The sequence below is a fragment of the Myotis nattereri genome (genome assembly GCF_964212035.1).
Source record: "Myotis nattereri genome assembly, chromosome: 21".
In the NCBI taxonomy this organism is placed as follows: Eukaryota; Metazoa; Chordata; class Mammalia; order Chiroptera; family Vespertilionidae; genus Myotis; species Myotis nattereri.
This window is the reverse complement of record NC_138097.1, coordinates 1,373,976-1,392,434: the sequence shown is the minus strand read 5'-3', so window position 1 is coordinate 1,392,434 and position 18,459 is coordinate 1,373,976. Positions and strand designations below refer to the sequence as shown.

Sequence of the window (18,459 nt, the reverse complement as noted above, 5' to 3'; positions counted from 1 at the left end):
ACAGCCACCCAGGAGAAAGGCCGCGTCCCCCGGCCGCTGTCACATCAGCGGCAGCCTTGGCATTCAGTTCTGGCCAACACAGCCCCCTGAGTCCCACGTGTGAAGTTCAGGAAATGTCCAAGAGAGAAGGCGGGAAGCCGGGAAGCCCTCCTCACCTCCTTCCCGCGGACGGACGGGGACGCCGACGCGATGGCCGGGTCCCCAGCAGCCGCCTTGGGCCACTTAGCCGGGGGCCAGGCGCCGAAGACGGCAAAGCAAAGAGCGAGACCCCGGTCCCACCTGGTGAGAACGGACAGCTGGCTCAGGTTCCCGTCTCTGGGAGCCACGGACGCGCCTTGCGCTCTGGGAAAGCCGCCTACGGTGTCCCTTCCATTCCCCCCGGAGGGTGATCCGCCCCGATAACCTCAGGACAGGAGCTTGTAAAGCCAGGCGCCGGCTCGCCCTTTCAGACACAATGCCACCCGGCCAGACGGTTCTGTCCCCGGTCCCATGGGGCCGCCGATGGCGCAGACGGGCCGGGAGCGCCTGGGGCCCCCCCAGAGCCTGGCGGTGGTTGCTCCCAGAAACAGATACCCCGTCCCACGGAGGGGCAGCTCAGGTCTGTCTTGGGGACCGATCTGATCACCCCTGACCTCCTGCTCGGGGTGAGGCTCCGTGGGAGCCCAGAGAGCCGGGACACAGGGGGGACGGGGGCGGGGAGAGAAGGGCGCCCCTGGCCCGCTGCCCGCGGCTCCGCACAGGTGTGTGGGGCCCTGGCCGGGGGCGGGAGGGGCGGTCCTCCCGTGATCAATGCCCACGGTGTCCCGGGAGCGGGCACCCTGCCGGCCAGGCCTGGCCCGCGGAGAACAAGGGCTCATTCTAGTGCCCGAGCCGGGCCGAGGTCACGCATCGCGGCATCTGGGGTGGGCCTTTCCCACGGCCCAGAGGAGGGGTGTCTGCTTTCGTGCTCCCGCCACAGAGAGGGGGGGCCGCTGGGGACAGGAGCGGGCGGGGGGGTCCCCTGGGGAGAGCCGAGCCGCTCCCACGGCGCCATCCCATTCGCTGCAGCGGTTCTCAACCTTCTGGCCCTTTAATGCAGTTCCTCATGCTGTGGGGACCCCCAACCATAACATTATTCTCGTGGCTGCTTCGTCACTGTCATGTTGCTCCTGTGATGAATCATCATGGAAATATCTGATCTGCAGGATGGTCTCAGGCGGCCCCGGTGAAAGGGTCGTGCGACCGCCAAAGGGGTCGCGACCCACACGTTGAGAACCGCTGGCTCAGAGGGACCGAAGGCAGCTGGCCGTCCACTGCGGACAAGCCCGCAATCGCCAGGGGCTTGTTGGAGGGAGCCCGTCCTGTGGGCCCGAGAGCAGGCCCTTCGCCGTGAAGGACAGTGAGGGCCGCACGGCTGGAGGCGGCAGGGCTGGGGCTGTCGATGCGGACCTCCGGCCCGTCCCCCCGGCAGCCAGGGTGTCCCCTGGGCCTGCACGTCCTGGGACGGAGAGGGAGGCGGCCACAGGCTCGGAGATGATCCCGTCTCATCCGCTCGCAGCTCAGTTCAAAGGTCCACAAGATCCCGTTCTCGGTGGGACGTAGACAGTTCCCCGCGGAGGGAGGGTGCTCAGACGGCTTCCTGAGCCGGGAACCCCACGCCGCTGGGAGGCCCACGTGCTCCCGTGTAGCTTCCGGCGCCCGAGCACAGTCTGTCGACGTGATTCCCAAATTTCACTTGGACACGAGGGAGGGGCAGCTTTCTCCGTCGCCCCTGAGAGCTCCCTGGCCCTGGAGCTGGGGTTCAGCTTCTCGGTGGCCAGGACGCCCCTGGGAGACGAACCCAGGCCGTGGGGGGCCGGGGATGGGGTGCCGTCGGCTCGCGGTGCGAGAGAGAAGTCTCCAGGGGACGCGGTGGCCCAGGTGGGAGGCCCCCTGTGCTCGCCGGTCCTGGGGGCCCCCAGCTGGCTCATTCCATCCGGGGACCAGCGCCCCGGGCTCCGCTGGGCGGCCGGCCGATGTTATCTGGAGGCCGGGACCCCCTCCAGCGTTGGCTCCGTCCCTGAGTTTGCCAGGACCCTGGGCCGAGGAGACGCAGAGCAAATAGGGACCAGGGACGCCGGCTGCCATCGCGTCTCGGCCTCTCCCGGCTCCATCAGGGCCGGCGCCAGGCCTGTCCTCCCCCGGCAGGTGGCTGGCCACACCTGCCCTGGGTCCACAGCTCGGCACCTGCACAGGGAGAGAGAGCAGCAGGGTGAGTCTCGCCACCAGAGGGACCCCTGCGTCCTTTTTCTTAATCTTTTACTTTTTTAGATTGTGTTTTAAACTTCCTTTTCAGTTACAGTGGACAGACAGTATTTATGTTAGCTTCAGGTGAACGATAATAATGATAGGCATTTACGTGGCTTAGGAGGTGATAGCCCCGGTTAGTATGGTACCCGCCCAACACCATCACTCACCGACGTTACACTGTTACCGACCATATTCCCTGTCATCCTGGTTACAATGTCACCGACCATATTCCCTGTCATCCTGGTTACACTGTTACCGACCATATTCCCTCATCCTGGTTACAATGTTACCGACCATATTCCCTGTCATCCTGGTCACAATGTTACCGACCATATTCCCTCATCCTGGTCACAATGTTACCGACCATATTCCCTCATCCTGGTCACAATGTTACCGACCATATTCCCTCATCCTGGTCACAATGTTACTGACTATATTCCCTGTCATCCTGGTTACAATGTTACTTCCTCTATCCCCCGTGCTGTACATGACATCCCTGTGACTATGTCTATACCTGGCGATTTGTAATTTCTTTAAAACAGCACACCCAGCTCCAAGGACAAGCTGACCTGGGCCCCACCCGGCCCCGCCATAGCCAGGCGCCCCCTGCAGGAGACACTGCCCCTCTGCACTGGGCTCTGCTCCCTGGGACAGGGCGGCTGCTGGCCTCTCGCCCGCCCGGGGCCCACGGAGGGGCCAGCTCTCGGGTCCCGGGGCCCCCACCACCGAGCACAGCCACCTGCAAGGAGGCCTCCCGGGGTGAGTCAGAGCCCGGACCCGCCCCGGTCGCACCGGCCGTCTGCACACCTTCCCAGCGGGAGGAAACCCTCCATCGGCAGTTTGTCCCTGAAAGTCCCAGCATCAGCATCAGCCTTTGGCCTGGCCTCCAGTTGCCCTGTGTGGGCCCCCTTGTCTCTGAGGCTCCAGAAAGACGTCTGCAACCTTCCCCCCACCCTCTCGGCACCCCCTCCCTCCAGGGCGGGGCCTGCGTCACTCCCCCAGGTACCCCCCCGATGGGCCTTGCACCCGCTGTCCACGCTGAGGGGTCCCTGCCCACTGCTCAGTCCCACCAACAGCTTTATTTCCAAGTGGGGGGCCGAGATGAGCGGGTCCGGCGCCCGAAGCACCTTGGGGGCAAAGCTGAGGGGTTTGGACTTCACCCCAAAGGCGTGGAGGCCCCGGCAGGCGGGAGGAGCCTGGCAGGGGGTACGTCGGGTGTATTTTATGAAGATGCTGACAGCCAGGCGGGAGGGGTGGGCGGGGAGAGGGGGAGAGACAGCCGCCTGCCGCCTCTGCCCAGTGGGATTAATTGAAGGCACATTTATGAACTGTGGGCAGGCGGGCTCCAGGCCCAGGCAAACAGCTGGGGAGAGGGGGCGGGGGCAGGCGGGAGCTCACAGCCCAGCTCAGGCGGGTGGGCATGGGGAGAGAACAGGGTGTCTGCGGGGCCAGGAGAACAGTCAGCAGATGAAGGGGAGGAGTGGCTACTGCCCAGAAATTCAGAGAAGTGGTCACTGGGAAGGTGAGGTGAACAGAGACCTGAGTGCAAGGCGGGGTGGGGTGGGGTGGGACGGGGTGCCAGGTGAGCACCCAGGCAGAGGACATGAGGGTCAAGAATGTGAGCCCAGCCCTGGCCGGTGTGGCTCAGTGGATAGAGCGTCGGCCTGCAGACTGAAGGGTCCCGGGTTCGATTCCCGGTCAGGGGCACATGCCTGGGTTGCGGGCTTGATCCCCAGCAGGGGGTGTGCAGGAGGCAGCCAGTCCATGATTCCCTCTCATCATGGATATGTCTGTCTCTCTCTCCCTCTCCCGTCCTTTTTGGAATCAATAAAAATATCCTATATAATAAAAGCCTAATATGCTAAGTGTCCAGTTGTCCGGTCGACCGTTCAACCAATCAAAGCGTAATATGCTAATGATATGCTAAGGCCACTCAACCACTCGCTATGACGTGCACTGACCACCAGGGGGCAGACGCTCCAACCAGTAGGTGAGCTTGCTGCTGGGGTCTGGCCGACTGGGGCTGAGTGAGATGGGCCAGCCCTCCCCGTCACTCCCCAGCTGGCCAGCCTCCTAAGTCCGTCCCTGGCCCCGATCGTGCAGCGCTGGGGTCTCTAGGCCTGGCCTGCGCCCTTTTGCAATCTGGGCTGAGGGCCCACCCCCCCGTGCACGAATTTTGTGCACCAGGCCTCTGGTTTATATATAAAAACAAGGATGTGCGCCCAGCAGGACATGTCCTCGGAGTGGACAGCGGTGGGACTGGAACTGAGGGGCGAGGGCAGCTGAGACCGGTGGGGGAGTGAGGGGCTGGGCGGTGAGGGGCGGGGGAGGCCCTCGGACCGGGGGCTGTGACGGGCATGTTACAGGGGAGGCCTGGCCTGCGGAAGGGGCCCGAGCTCCGGGCCTGGTCAGCGCGGCCGTGGAGTCCCAGCGCCCGGAGGAGGAGGGGGAGGGGGGGCAGGTGCCAGAGGCTGGTGCTCGCGGAGTGGGCCGCTCGGGACACGCTGCTCCCGGAACCCGGGCCCTGGCCAAGGTGAGCGGTTCTGGGATGTTCTGAGCGGTTCTGTTCTGTGTGTTCCGACTATTTCTGGGTAAGGCTGCAGCTCTGAAGCACCCACGTTCAGATGTACAGGGGGCGGCGGGGGAGGGGCTCCAGAGAGGGTCGCCCAGACGCCTGGAGGCAGGGGGCTGACAGGCTGAGCTGGGAAGGTCCAGAGGAGAGACACACACCAGACAGAGAGACAGAGAGACAGAGATAGAGGCAGAGAGAGAGACAGAGATAGAGACAGAGATAGAGGCAGAGAGAGAGACAGAGATAGAGATAGAGATAGAAAGACACAGAGAGACACAAAGAGAGACAGAGATATAGAGAGAGATAGAGACAGAGATAGAGGCAGAGAGAGCGACAGAGATAGAGATAGAAAGACATAGAGAGACAGAGAGACACAAAGAGAGACAGAGACAGAGATAGAGATAGAGGCAGAGATAGAGACAGAGATATAGAGAGAGACAGAGAGATACAGGCAGACAAAGGTTTCTCTGCTGAGCAGGATATGCATGCAGACCCCGCCCCGCCCGGGGGTCCTGACCCTGCGGCTGGTCTGGGCTGGGACCCAGGAGCCCCCTCTGCACACACCCCTGACCTGGGTGGTTCGGGTGCAGGCCCCGCCCTTGGAGGCCGGGTGGAGAGCCGCGTTTAGACTCGGGATGGGCCCAGGTGGTGCCGGGGGCTGTGAACTAGACTCTAGGCATCCTCGGCCTGAGGGGGGCGGGGTGCCCAGGGCAAAGGCCTGCGCCCCAGGCGACCTGCCCCTGCTCCCAGGGCCTGGGGGCTCCAGGTGCCAGACACGCCTGGAGTTTTGCCAAAGGGAGGAACAGCCTTGAAGATGGGGGGGGGGGGACCCAGGGGGGCCTGTGTGCGGCCGGGCGGATGGGGACAGGGATGTGGGCGGGTGCTTTTTGTTTGTCTGTTCGTTTGTTTGAATATTTTTATAGATTTCAGAGAGGAAGGGAGAGAGAGAGAGAGACATCCATGATGAGAGAATCATGGATCGGCCGCCTCCTGCACGCCCCACACTGGGGATCGAGCCTGCCACCCAGGCCTGTGCCCTTGACCGGGAATCGAACCCTGACCTCCTGGTTCTTAGGCCAATGCTCAACCCCTGAGCCCCGCCGGCCGTTCAGAGAAATGGCCCCTGCGCACCTGGATCCAGCCTTGCCTGAAGCCAGCCCTCCGCCTGCCCTTTTCAATCACACGCGCCAGGGCAGCCCCTTTTCCGCGGGAGCCAATGGGAGGCGTGTTTTGATAGTTACCATGGAAACAACCCTGACCACCGAAAGGTGCCAAAAGGGAAAGGTGAGATGAAGGCTCGTCTGCCCGCAAGTCTCTTTGCTCTCGAAACGTTCCTTTTCATCAGGGAGGCCTCCCGCTACCCCACTGGCCCCGGGGACCTCCCGTCTCCCCTGGGAGTGGGGCCCCACACGGGCAGGTCCTCAGGAGAGGGGGCCACACCGGGAGGATGGGAGTCACGCCACCGCCACAGCCTGAGTCTCTTTACCGTAAGTTTCTGCCCCCTGCCAGGTCCCGCAGGCCGGCCAGCAGGTATTATGGTTCTTTTTTTTTCTTTTTTTTTTTTTTCTGGAGACAGAGAGAGAGAAAGACACATCAATGATGAGCGAGAACCATGGATCGGCTGCCTCCTGCACGCCCCCTACTAGGGATGGAGCCCACAGCCCGGGCCTGTGCCCTTGACCGGAACTGACCCGGGACCCTTCAGTCCACAGGCCGACGCCCTATCCACTGAGCCAAGCCAGCCAGGGTGTGGTTCATTTTTGCTTAAAAACCCTCCCATCGCCCTGGCCAGTGTGGCTCCGTGGATAGAGAGTCAGCCTGCAGACTGAAGGGTCCCGGGTTCGATTTCCGGTCGGGGCACAGGCCCGGGTTGCAGGCTCGATCCCCAGTGTGGGGCGTGCAGGAGGCAGCAATCCGTGGTTCTGTCTCATCATAGATGTTTCTATCTCTCTCCCTCTTCCTTTCTCTCTGAAATCAATAAAAATATACTTAAAAAAATTTTTTTAAAAAGAACCTCCCATGGCACGGAGAAGGAAGTCGGAACTCCTCACCTGGCCCAGCTCCCTCTCCGCCTCATCTCAGGACAGTCTCTACTCCTGTGGGCCTCTCTGCCGCTTCCTGGAGGATGCCACCCTCCTGTGTGCCCCAGGGCCTTTGCACATACTGCTCCCACTGCCTGGAATGCCCCCGGTCGTCCCTCCCGCCCCCCTGCCCAGGCTCTGGCTCAGTAAAAGCTCTGACACCCCTCCCCCCGGCTCCCCCCCGCCTCCCCCGCCAGGGAACGTCCTCTGTCCTGGTGGCTTCCTTCACTCCCTGCCGTTTCCCGTCCTACATCTACGTATGAGTTCGCTCCTTGTCCATAAGCTCCACGAGGGGCAGGATCGTGGCCACGGCTGGTGCTGCCGGGCGTGTGGTCCTGGGGCCCGCAGAAGGGAGGGAGGCCGCGGCCTGCAAACCTAGGGACTCTGCGCACTGAAGCTTGCGAGCTTCCCTTCCGAGGGGTCTCCGTTCCCTGCGAGTCACCTCTGACCTCGCTGTGCCCGCTGGCCGGTGTGCGTTCCTACCCATCTCTGCGTCCCCTCGTGGCTCGGACATGAACCAGGGGGCCCCAAACTCTGCCGGCACCTGCTGTGGTGGGGAGCCGGCTGGAATGTCAGGAGGCCGGCTGGCAGCAGTTCAGACGGAGCCGCCTTCCTCCCTCTACCCCTGGCTCCTCCCGGCTCCCCTGGCTCCTCCTTGCTCCCCCAGCTCCTCCCTGCCCCTCCCGGCTCCCTCAGCTCCCCCTGCTCCTCCCTGCTCCCCCTGCTCCTCCCTGGCCCTCCTGGCTCCCTCAGCTCCCCCTGCTCCTCCAGGCTCCTCCCTGCTCCCCCTGCTCCTCCAGGCTCCTCCCTGCTCCCCCTGCTCCTCCCTGGCCCTCCTGGCTCTCTCAGCTCCCCCTGCTCCTCCAGGCTCCTCCCTGCTCCCCCTGCTCCTCCAGGCTCCTCCCTGCTCCCCCTGCTCCTCCCTGCTCCCCCAGCTCCTCCCTGCTCCTCCCTGCTCCTCCAGGCTCCTCCCTGCTCCTCCCTGCTCCCCCTGCTCCCCCAGCTCCTCCCTGCTCCTCCCTGCTCCTCCAGCTCCCCCCTGCTCCCCCTGCTCCTCCCTGCTCCTACTGGCTCCCCCGGCTCCCGATCCCAGGTGCTCACAAACCCAGGAAGGGCAGAGACAGGGATGCTTGCACAGCGGACAGCCTCTCTCCGCTCCTCCCTCTGCCTGGCTGGGCAGCGCGGAGGCCCACCCCAGCCGGGTTCAAGCCTGGGCCACGGCCCTGCTTTGATCCGAGGGGCCGTCCCTCCCGGTTATTCATTTGCAGAAACCGCGCTGGCTTCCCACCACTTCAAACGCGCCTCCGGGAAGCCAGGCTGGATAGCCGGGCTGGCAGACGGGCCCTCGGAGGCCTGGGTTACCGCCCTGGGCGCCCCGGCTCCAGCTGGGACCCGTCACCTGGATTCCTGCAGGCAGGTGCGCCATGCAGCCTGGGTGGGGGGGAAAGCCGTGGCCTTTGGGGGGAAAAGGGCTCTGGGCTCTGATACACTGGTGGGGGGGCGGGGGGGGGGGGAGTGGCTGCAGACCAGGAGGCCCGGGCTCGAGTCCCAGGAGGCCTCTGGCCCACCCCCCATGCCCCCCAAACCCCTACCCTCAGCGCACTTCGGCACAGACTCAGGGCAGGGTCCCTGAGCTGGGGGACCCCTGCCTCACCCCTGGGCACCCCAGGGCGGTATAGAATGGCTGCCCCCACGCCCCCAACATTGCACAGTGCACATTTGCAAACACATGGCCACGTTGGAAGAGTTTCCCAGGGAAACGCCAACAGGCCCACGGCCCAGCGGCCAGCCCGCTACCACAGTCCGTGCCCTTGACCCGAATCGAACCCGGGACCCTTCCATCCGCAGGCCGGCGTTCTACCCACTGAGCCACACTGGCCAGGGCTCGGTCGGGTCCTTTTAACCCAGGCGCCGCTTCGTCAGGTTTGATGGCGTCGCCGGGTGGCCCTCCCCCCTTTCCAGTGACCTCCCGTCCCCAGCACGGAGGGCGGGGCGGGGCGTGTCTGCAGCGGATGGAGGTCTGGGGAGAGCGTGTCCACGGTGGTAGGGATGGTTCCACGTATGCAGTAAGCGCTCCATAGAAGCTTCCTCCCGTTACTAGCCCGGCTCACGGAAGGGGCAGAACAGACACCGACTCAGAGTCACTGAGAATAGCGAGAAATGAGGAATGTTTGCTTCCCAGAGAATCCTGCCCCCGGGAGTCAGGGCACCGGGCACACAGGTCTGCCCGGGCTCCCGCCCGGCAGGTGCCGCTGCAGATGGGACCCAGGGGCGCGTCCCCCGGGGCCTCGGCCTGATGTCCTGGGTCCCGGCCAGCGCAGGGCCCCCCGTCCACCCACGGGCTCCGGCCTCCTCCCCTGAGCTGAGCCGTGGCCTGGGATGCTGGCCCCGGTGCAGCCCAAGCTGCCTGTGCTGCTCACACCTTCCAGAGGCTTCGGCTGGAAAAAGTTATTCCCCGCTTTGCACCGTAAACAGGGACAGGGCTGGCCGCGAGGGGGTGGCACGGTCAGCGCGGGGCAGGGCCCGGTGGACGCTGCCTGCAGGGATCGGGCCTAAGCCGGCAGTCGGACGTCCCCCGAGGGTCCCGGGTTAGAGAGGTCGGCCCTGTGCCCTGAGTTCTCCCACTCTTTCCTGCCTGACTGTCAACGGGCTGTGCGGGCCAGGCCTGGAGGCCAGAGTTCTGGCACCTCGGACCAGGGAGGGCCTTCACACCCAGGGAGCCTGGGACTGGCTCAGGGTCACCCAGCGAAGACTCAACGCTGGTCCCAATTCGCCGGTCGGTGTGGCTCAGTGGTTAAGCGCTGACCTATGAACCAGGAGGTCAGGGTTCGATTCCCGGTCAGGGCACATGCCCGGGTTTCGGGCTCGATCCCCAGTGTGGGGTGTGCAGGGGGCAGCCAACCCATGATTCTCTCTCATCAATATTTTTTTTAAAAATATATTTTATTGCCAAAACCGGTTTGGCTCAGTGGATAGAGCATCGGCCTGCGGACTGAAGGGTCCCGGGTTCGATTCCGGTCAAGGGCATGTACCTGGGTTGCGGGCACATCCCCAGTAGGGGATGTGCAGGAGGCGGCTGATCGATGTTTCTCTCTCATCGATGTTTCTGACTCTCTATCTCTCTCCCTTCCTCTCTGTAGAAAATCAATAAAATATATTAAAAATATATATATATATATATTTTATTGCCGGAACCGGTTTGGCTCAGTGGATAGAGCGTCCGCTTGCGGACTGAAAGGTCCCAGGTTCGATTCCGGTCAAGGGCATGTACCTGGGTTGCGGGCACATCCCCAGTGGGAGGTGTGCAGGAGGCAGCTGATCGATGTTTCTCTCTCATGGATGTTTCTAACTCTCTATTCCTCTCTCTTCCTCTCTGTGAAAAATCAATAAAATATATATATATATATATATATATATATATATATATATATATACTCATTGAAACATCGATCAGCTGCCTCCTGCACACCCCCCACTGGGGATGTGCCCGCAACCAAAGTACATGCCCTTGACCGGAATCGAACCCGGGACCCTTCAGTCCGCAGGCCGACGCTCTATCCACTGAGCCACACCGGTCAGGGCATCATTGATATCTCTCTCTCTCTCTCTCTCTTCCTCTGAAATCAGTAAAAACATATATTAAAAATAAATTGGTCCCAATTCAGTTCGATGCACGGGGGTCTTGCGTCTGTTTGAAGGACGTGAAACCGTGTATCGTCAACCATGTGCATCGACAAAGACGCACTTCCGTAGGATGCAACCGGCACACACGTGCAGCCCCTGTGTGTGCACACGGCTGCCTCTGGCCCGAGTCTGGGAGCCGGCGCTGGGGGCGCAGAGATGGGGAGACGGCGCTTAAGCTGGGCCTGTGGCCTGTGCAAGGTGGCGAAGCCGACCTCAGGGGACCGCCCCTCTCACTGTGAGGCCCACGCCCTTTGAACTGGCCTGGTGCCCTCCTGGGGCTCCTGAAACCCCGGTTCTGAGGCCCTGAACTTCCCCCTGTGACCTGCCCTTTCCCGGGGTGGGGGGGTCCCCGAGCCCTGCCTGTTCCGTGGGACCCCTGAGTCCTGGCCCAGCGGTTCCACACGATCAAAGCCAGGCTGGTTCTCTCCTCCTGGCTCCACCCCCGCCTCTGGCCCGGCTGTCCAGCTCCCCAGGCCCTTCGAATAAATACAGCTTTTTTTTCTTTCTTTTTCCATTTTGCTAAATTTAGTCCCTTTTGGTGTCTATTACTTGCAACCAAAAAAATGTCTTAGTTCTCAGCCCAGGGCGGAGGGACCAGGCCCCTGTCTCCTAAGGCCTTAAAGGGCCACTGAGCTTTCGGACGCAGCCCGGTTTTGCGAGGGGGCGTCTACCCACCCTGTTCTCGGGATGCTCCCGGGTGGTTGCTGTCCCGTCGGGCGGCCAGGACTCTCTCGGGACAGAGAGCTCCAAGCCCCCGACCCACTCCGGGTCCCAGGGCGGGGGGGGGGGGGCAGGGGTCATGCGGGGCGGGACCCGGGGAGATGGGCGCTCGGCTGTCCGAGCACCTGGGAGGGGCTGCACTCGTGTGTTCATGACTCGGTTCACGTTGGAACAGAGATGAGCTGGGCCGGGCCGGCGTGGCTCGGTGATGGAGCACCAACCTGTGAATCAGGTTCGAGTTCTGACCCCCAGTGTGGGGCGTGCAGGAGGCAGCGATCGGTGATTCTCTCTCTCCCTCTCCCTTCCTCTCTGAAATCAATCAAAAAAAAAATCTATACCAATAAAAGGGTAATATGCTAATTATACCCGGAGACTGGCCAGGGAGGGCAGTTAGGGGCAAGCAGGCCAGTGGGGAGGGGAGGCAGTTAGGGGTAAGCAGGCAGGCAGGCAGATGAGTGGTTAGGAGCCAGTGGTCCCAGATTGTGAGAGGGATGTCCGACTGCCGGTTTAGGCCCGATCCCACGGGTATCAAGACTAAACCAGCAGTCGGGCATCCCCCAAAGGGTCCCAGATTGGAGAGGGTGCAGGCTGGGCTGAGGGACACCCCCTCCCCCCATGCACGAATTTCATGCACCGGACCTCTAGTAATAAATAAAATAAAATAAAATAAAATAAAATAAAATAAAATAAAAGACATGGCCTGGCTCACCCTCCCCTCATCCCTGAGGCCAAGCGAATTACTGGCCCTTCCACACCATCAGCAAGGGAGAGTCTCTTCTGGGGTCCACACTGGGGACTCGGGGTCATCCCTGTGGTCCCGCTGCCCTGCGAGCCTCAGGGACGGACGGTCCCTTCGGGGGACCGCTCTCCCCGGGGACACCCCGACATCTCTGCCCGCCCCGCCCCCCAGCCTGGGGCCCTCCCCACTTCTGACTATTTCCATCCTGCCTCGCCTTTGAGGATTTCCCTGAGAACCCTGACCCCTGGCTTCCTGATAAACGTCCCTTTCCCTCCCTCCCCCCCCTCCCTCTCTCTCTATTGATCTTTCTTTCTTTTTTTTTCTTTTTTTTTTATTGCTTAAAGTATTACAAAGGGTATTACATATGTGTCCATTTTTCCCCCCGCCCTTGTCTATTGATCTTTCTACTTAAGCACACGTGACACTCAAATGAAGAGAAACCCTGCGTGTCCTTTGCGGTCCTGCCCTCCCCCCCGCACAGCGCCCATGGATGCTGAGGCCGGCCAGCCCGGGGCCTCCTGGGTCCCTAGCAGAGCAGGCGACCCATCCTGTGTGTGAAGGGGGTGAGTGGGCAGGAGGCGCCCGGGACTCGGGGCCGGTGGCCGGGCACGGGGGGGGGGGGGGGGGGCCCTGGCGGGAGGGGTGGGCCTGGCTGGGCTGTGCATTGGAGAGTGTGTGGTGGGGTCAGAGGTCAGCAGAGAGGTGTGGGCTGTGGTCACAGTGTAAAGAGGTCCCTGAGCCGGGGGGTGGGGCTTGGGGGGGACATGCTAATGGGGAGGATGCTGAGCACAGACAGCCCCAAGGCGTGACCCTGCCACGCCCTGAGGGTCCCTCGGAGGAGGCCGCCCCCCCATTATTCACCCATCCATCCATCCATTCATTCACCCATCCATCCATTCATTTCATTCATCCATCCATTCATTCATCCATCCATCCATTTCATTCATTCATCCATCTATTCACTAATTCATTCATTCATCCATCAATCATTTCATTCATTTATTCATTCATTACCCTTCCATCCATCTATCTGTCCATCCATTTATTCATTCACCCATCCATCCATTTCATTCATGCATCCATCTATTCACTAATTCATTCATGCATCCATCCATTTCATTCATTCATCCATCCATTCATTCACCCATCCATCCATCTGTCCATCTATTCATTCGCTCATTCATCCGTCCATCATTTCATTCTTCATTCATTCATTCGTTCATTCGTTCATTCATTCATTCCACAGTCCAGCACTGAGCCAGGACCTGGGGAACCAACATTCAACACAGCAGCCGAGTCCCCATCCTCTTGCCGTGTTTCCTCCAGGGGGGTGGCCGGCATCCGTTCACCCAACAGCCACAAAGCCAAACGCAGAGCTCCACCCACCTACGTCCCGAGTGCAAACACAGGGCACCACAAGCCAGCGTGACAGGGGAGCAGGGGGCGGCTGGGCGGGGGGGCAGGGCCAGACCTGCAGGCCGTGTGTGGCCACCCCGGGGACAGGGGCCCGTGCTCCCGGCTGCGTGAGCGACGGTGTGAGTGACCCCATGAGCAGGTGGACGCAGGCCCCACGCCCACTGTGAGCCCGGGTTCGGCAGGGCTGGGAGACCTGCTTCTGGGGACCAGCTTCCTGCCCCCCATCCCTCCTGCCTGGGGCCCCTTCCCTCCGAGGGCAGGCTGCACCCTGGGGGCCGGCCCAGCTGCCAGAGCATTTGAAGTTTCTGCTGGTGCCTGTGGGGCCGGAGCCCGAGCCAGCACCTGGCCGCCAGCCAGGCCCAGCACCTGCCGGCCAGGTGCCCGCGCTCCCCGCCAGCAGCTGCTGACGCGGCCCCTGCTGGGCAGCTCCAGGCGGGTGGACGCCGCGGGCTCCCCCTCCCTGGGGCCTCGGGACCCGGGTTCCCTCCTCGCCTGCCCACGCGTGGAGGGAGAATGACCCAGATGTCAGCCTCCTTCCTGTCTCCCTGGGAACCCCACCGCGGTCCGAGTTCGACGGTGGCCCTGCTTCCCCAGAACCACAGAGCGAGAGCCTCCTGGGGGGTGGGGGGGAGGCCGTGGGGACAGGCGATGAGGCCGGGATCGGGGGAAGCCACCTCGGCCATCCCAGACACGGGGATCCCGCACGGCTCTGTCTCGGGGTCACCGTGATAGACGCTCCCTGTTCTGTGCTATCGGCCACCTCCTCCCCCAGGTCTGAAGGTCGTTCCCGTCCCACCTGCCACGTGTGGGTGCGGAGCCCGCGGCACGTCCTGGGGACAAAGTCCCCCGTGTCCCTGCAGGAGGTGACCGAGGAGGGCACTCGGCCAGGGGGAAGAGGACCATGACGCCAGGCTCTGGGCGCGTGGCTCACGGAGGGAGGCGATGCTCATGGGCCCACACCTGGGAAGTACCTGAATCAACATGGAAATCTTACCGTGTCCCACTCCAAACCTATCATTCGTTCATCCATCCATCCATCCATCCATTCATTCGCCCATCCATCCATTCATTCATTCACCCATCCATCCATTCATTCACCCATCCACCCATTCATTCATTCACCCATCCATCCATCCATCCATCCATCCATCCATCCATCCATCCATTTCATCCATTCATTCATTCATTCACCCATCCATCCATCCATCCATCCATTCATCTATCCATCCATTCATTCACCCATCCATCCATCCATTCATCCATTCATCCATCCATCCATTCATCCATTCATCTATCCATCCATTCATTCACCCATCCATCCATCCATTCATCCATTCATCCATCCATCCATTCATCCATTCATCTATCCATCCATTCATTCACCCATCCATCTATCCATCCATCCATCCATCCATCCATCCATTCATCCATTCATCTATCCATCCATTCATTCATCCATCCATCCATCCATCCATCCAGCCATCCATCCATCCATTCATCTATCCATCCATTCATTCACCCATCCATCCATCCATTCATCCATTCATCTATCCATCCATTCATTCATTCACCCATCCATCCATTCATTCATTCACCCATCCATCCATCCATTTCATCATCCATCCAGCCATCCATCCATTCGTCCATTCATCTATCCATCCATTCATTCATTCACCCATCCATCTAGCCATCCATCCATTCATCCATCCATCCACCCATCCATTCATCTATCCCTCCATTTCATTCATTCACCCATCCATCTAGCCATCCATCCATTCATCCATCCATCCACCCATCCATTCATCCATCCATCCATTTCATTCATTCGTTCGTTCATTCATTCATTCATTCATTCATTCATTCATTCATTCCACAGTCCAGCACTGAGCCAGGACCTGGGGAACCAACATTCAACACAGCAGCCGCGTCCCCATCCTCTTGCCGTGTTTCCTCCAGGGGGGTGGCCGGCATCCGTTCACCCAACAGCCACAAAGCCAAACGCAGAGCTCCACCCACCTACGTCCCGAGTGCAAACACAGGGCACCGCGAGCGAGCGTGACAGGGGAGCAGGGGGCGGCCGGGCGGGGGGGCAGGGACAGACCTGCAGGCCGTGTGTGGCCACCCAGGGGACAGGGGCCCGTGCTCCCGGCTGCGTGAGCGACGGTGTGAGTGACCACATGAGCAGGTGGACGCAGGCCCCACGCCCACCGTGAGCCCGGGTTCGGCAGAAACCCCAGGGCCGGAGCTACAAAAGGGGGAGGCAAAAACTGTCCCATGGTCGTCCTTCCCGGGATCTGTGCCTCCCACCCACCACCCCGGGGTGGCCCTGAGCACACGGTGCAGATTTGGAAGGAAGTGCCTGACCCTGACCCTCCCTGCAGCAGTGGTTTCGGGGTGGGGCGGGGAGGGGCGGGTGAGCACAGGGCAGGCCCAGGAGGACAGGACCGGACAGGTGCGGCCAGGTGGGCTGGTGTGGGTGCAGGGCGAGGACTCACCCAGATGGGTCTGAGAAGGAGGCAGGATGGGCGGGGCCTGCTGGGCTGCCTGGTTATGGGGCACCTGCCTCGGGCTCCAGGACTCCCGCCCGCCCAGGGAGTGACGCCATCCAGCTCACCGACAGGACTGTCCATGTCATCCCGGCCCACACGCCCCTGCCCGGGCCACTGCCAGAGTCACCCCGGAACTGGGAGAGGCTGGACTGGGCGCGGCCCTGGACCCCCTAAACCAAAGTCAGTTCGTGGGAACCGTCCACGCAAACACCTGACAGCCGGGGTGGGGAGGCAGCAGCCAGGATGGAGACCTGACCCCCGGGATTGACAGGGAGGCGACCACCAGCACTTTCCACGTCATCGTGTACGGGTCACTGACAGGGTTTCTTTATTATTATCATTTTTTGGGTCAATCCTCCCCCTGGGATATTTTCCCATTGATTTTTAGGGAGAGTGGAAGAGAGAGGGAGAGACAGAGAGAGACATCGATGTGAGAGAGACCCGTCGATGGCTTGCCTCCCACACGAGCCCCACCCAGGGCCCGGGATCGAGCCTGCGACCGAGGCACATGGCCTGGACCGGAATCGAACCCGGGACCCTTCGGTCCGCGGGCCGGCGCTCTGCTGGGGGCTCCCTCATGGCGCCATGACATGCCCGCTGCAGCACGACTCTTGTCCAATGCAATTCGCACCCGTCTGCCTCATCAAATACCAGCTTCCTGCTTTGATCATGGCTACGTCGCTGAGGGCTACCAACAATGTTTATGCTGATCCCTGTATCCGGTTAAAGTCGCTCCCCAGTCATTCACCTGGGAGGACCCGCCGACAGCCTGATGTGAGGTCTCAGCCACTCCCTGCTGGCCCCTGTCCCAGCGCACCCCCCAAACCCCCGAGGCAGGGGCGGGGGCCCAGGAAGGGGGGGGGCACCAGAGCAGGTTGCACTGGCTCCCAAGGGCCTGGGCTGAACGGAGCAGACATTCCTGCCTGAGTCAGCCAGGGGGTGGGGTGGTGCTCAGGTTCACACACACCCCCACCCTCCCCCCCTCCCCCCCGACGGAGGCGATGGCCACCACCACCCCCACCCCCCCCCAGGAAGGCATGGCCAGCCGGCCCCTGCCACCCCATCATCTGGCTAAATCTGGAAGCGGCCAGCAGCTGTTCCCACCCCCTCCTGCCCCTCGCCCTGGCATTCGGCTTATTTTAATGGCCTTTGCTTCTGGCCCCGGAGACACTGGGCCTCAGGGATGGGGCACAAGCTGGGGGGGCGGGGGGAGCCAGGAAGCTCGCGCCCCCTGTCCAGCTGCTCGAGCCTGAGCCTGGGTGTCCATGCCAGGGGGGCACGCTCCAGCCTTGCGGGCCCACAGGGGGCGGGGGGGCGGGGAGCTGGTGGAGGCCTCTGTGCCCACCTTCCTGGGAGGGGTGTGTGTGAGGCCGGCTCCCCCAGGCGCAGGCCCCGTAGAGTCAGGGATCTGGGACTGGGGAGCAGCGAGACCCCCACTGGGCTGGGTGCTCCCCGGCCCTGTCACTAGGGCCCCCCGGAAGCCTCGGCCAGGTTCCTCCCGCCTCACTGTTCCCATCTGCGGAGCAAGGGGCGGCCGCCATCGTGCCAGGTGCCATGTCTCCATGACCCTGGCCTTCCTCCTTAGCGTGCGGCTGCTGGGAGCCCCCAGGGGAAGAGCCCCCACAAGACCTCACCCTCCCACCCATGAGCCGGCAGCGCCCACCTGCACCCCCAGACCAGACCCGCCACCCTCACACTCCGCGTCCCCAAGCGGAGGCCGTACCTGCAAAGCACCCCAGCCGTGCCAGCCCCTAGTACCTGCTCAATACACAGATGAAGCGACGCGTGAACAAGTGGTTAAGGAGCTGGACTCTCACCCAGCTGGCGTGGCTCAGGGGTTGAGCGTCGACCTAGGAACCAGGAGGTCAGGGTTCGAGTCCCGGTCAGGGCACATGTCCAGGTTGCAGGCTCCATCCCCAATAGGGGTCATGCAGGAGGCAGCCGATCCATGATTCTGTCTCATCATTGATTTCTCTGTCTCTCTCTCTCCCCCTTCCTTTGTGGAATCAATAAAAAATATATATATTTATTTTTTAAATATATTTTATTGATTTTTTACAGAGGAAGGGAGAGAGATAGAGAGTTAGAAACATTGGTGAGAGAGAAACATCTATCAGCTGCCTCCTGCACATCCCCCACTGGGGATATGCCCGCAACCCAGGTACATGCCCTTGACCAGAATCGAACCCGGGACCTTTCAGTCCGCAGGCCGATGCTCTATCCACTGAGCCAAACCGGTTTCGGCAAAAAATATATATTTTTAAAAAAATCTATATACACAAAAAGCCTAGCTGACTTTTACAACCAAACAACCAGAATGAACGGAACAACCGGTCAACCAGTTGCTATGACGCACACTGACCACCAGGGGGCAGACACTCAACACAGGAGCTGCCCCCTGGTGGTCAGTATGCTCCCACAGCCAACCTC

The 18,459-nt window shown here is 61.6% G+C and overlaps 1 long non-coding RNA gene across 1 annotated transcript in view; it reads right to left on the bottom strand.

The window, feature by feature from the left end:
• Positions 1-1,070: 1,070 nt before the first annotated feature.
• Positions 1,071-18,459, bottom strand: part of LOC308535919 — a 62,206-nt gene continuing 44,817 nt past the window's right edge. The window contains exon 4 of the long non-coding RNA XR_013997320.1: positions 1,071-2,205. This is a non-coding gene — a long non-coding RNA (uncharacterized lncRNA). The remainder of the gene's footprint in view (positions 2,206-18,459) is intronic.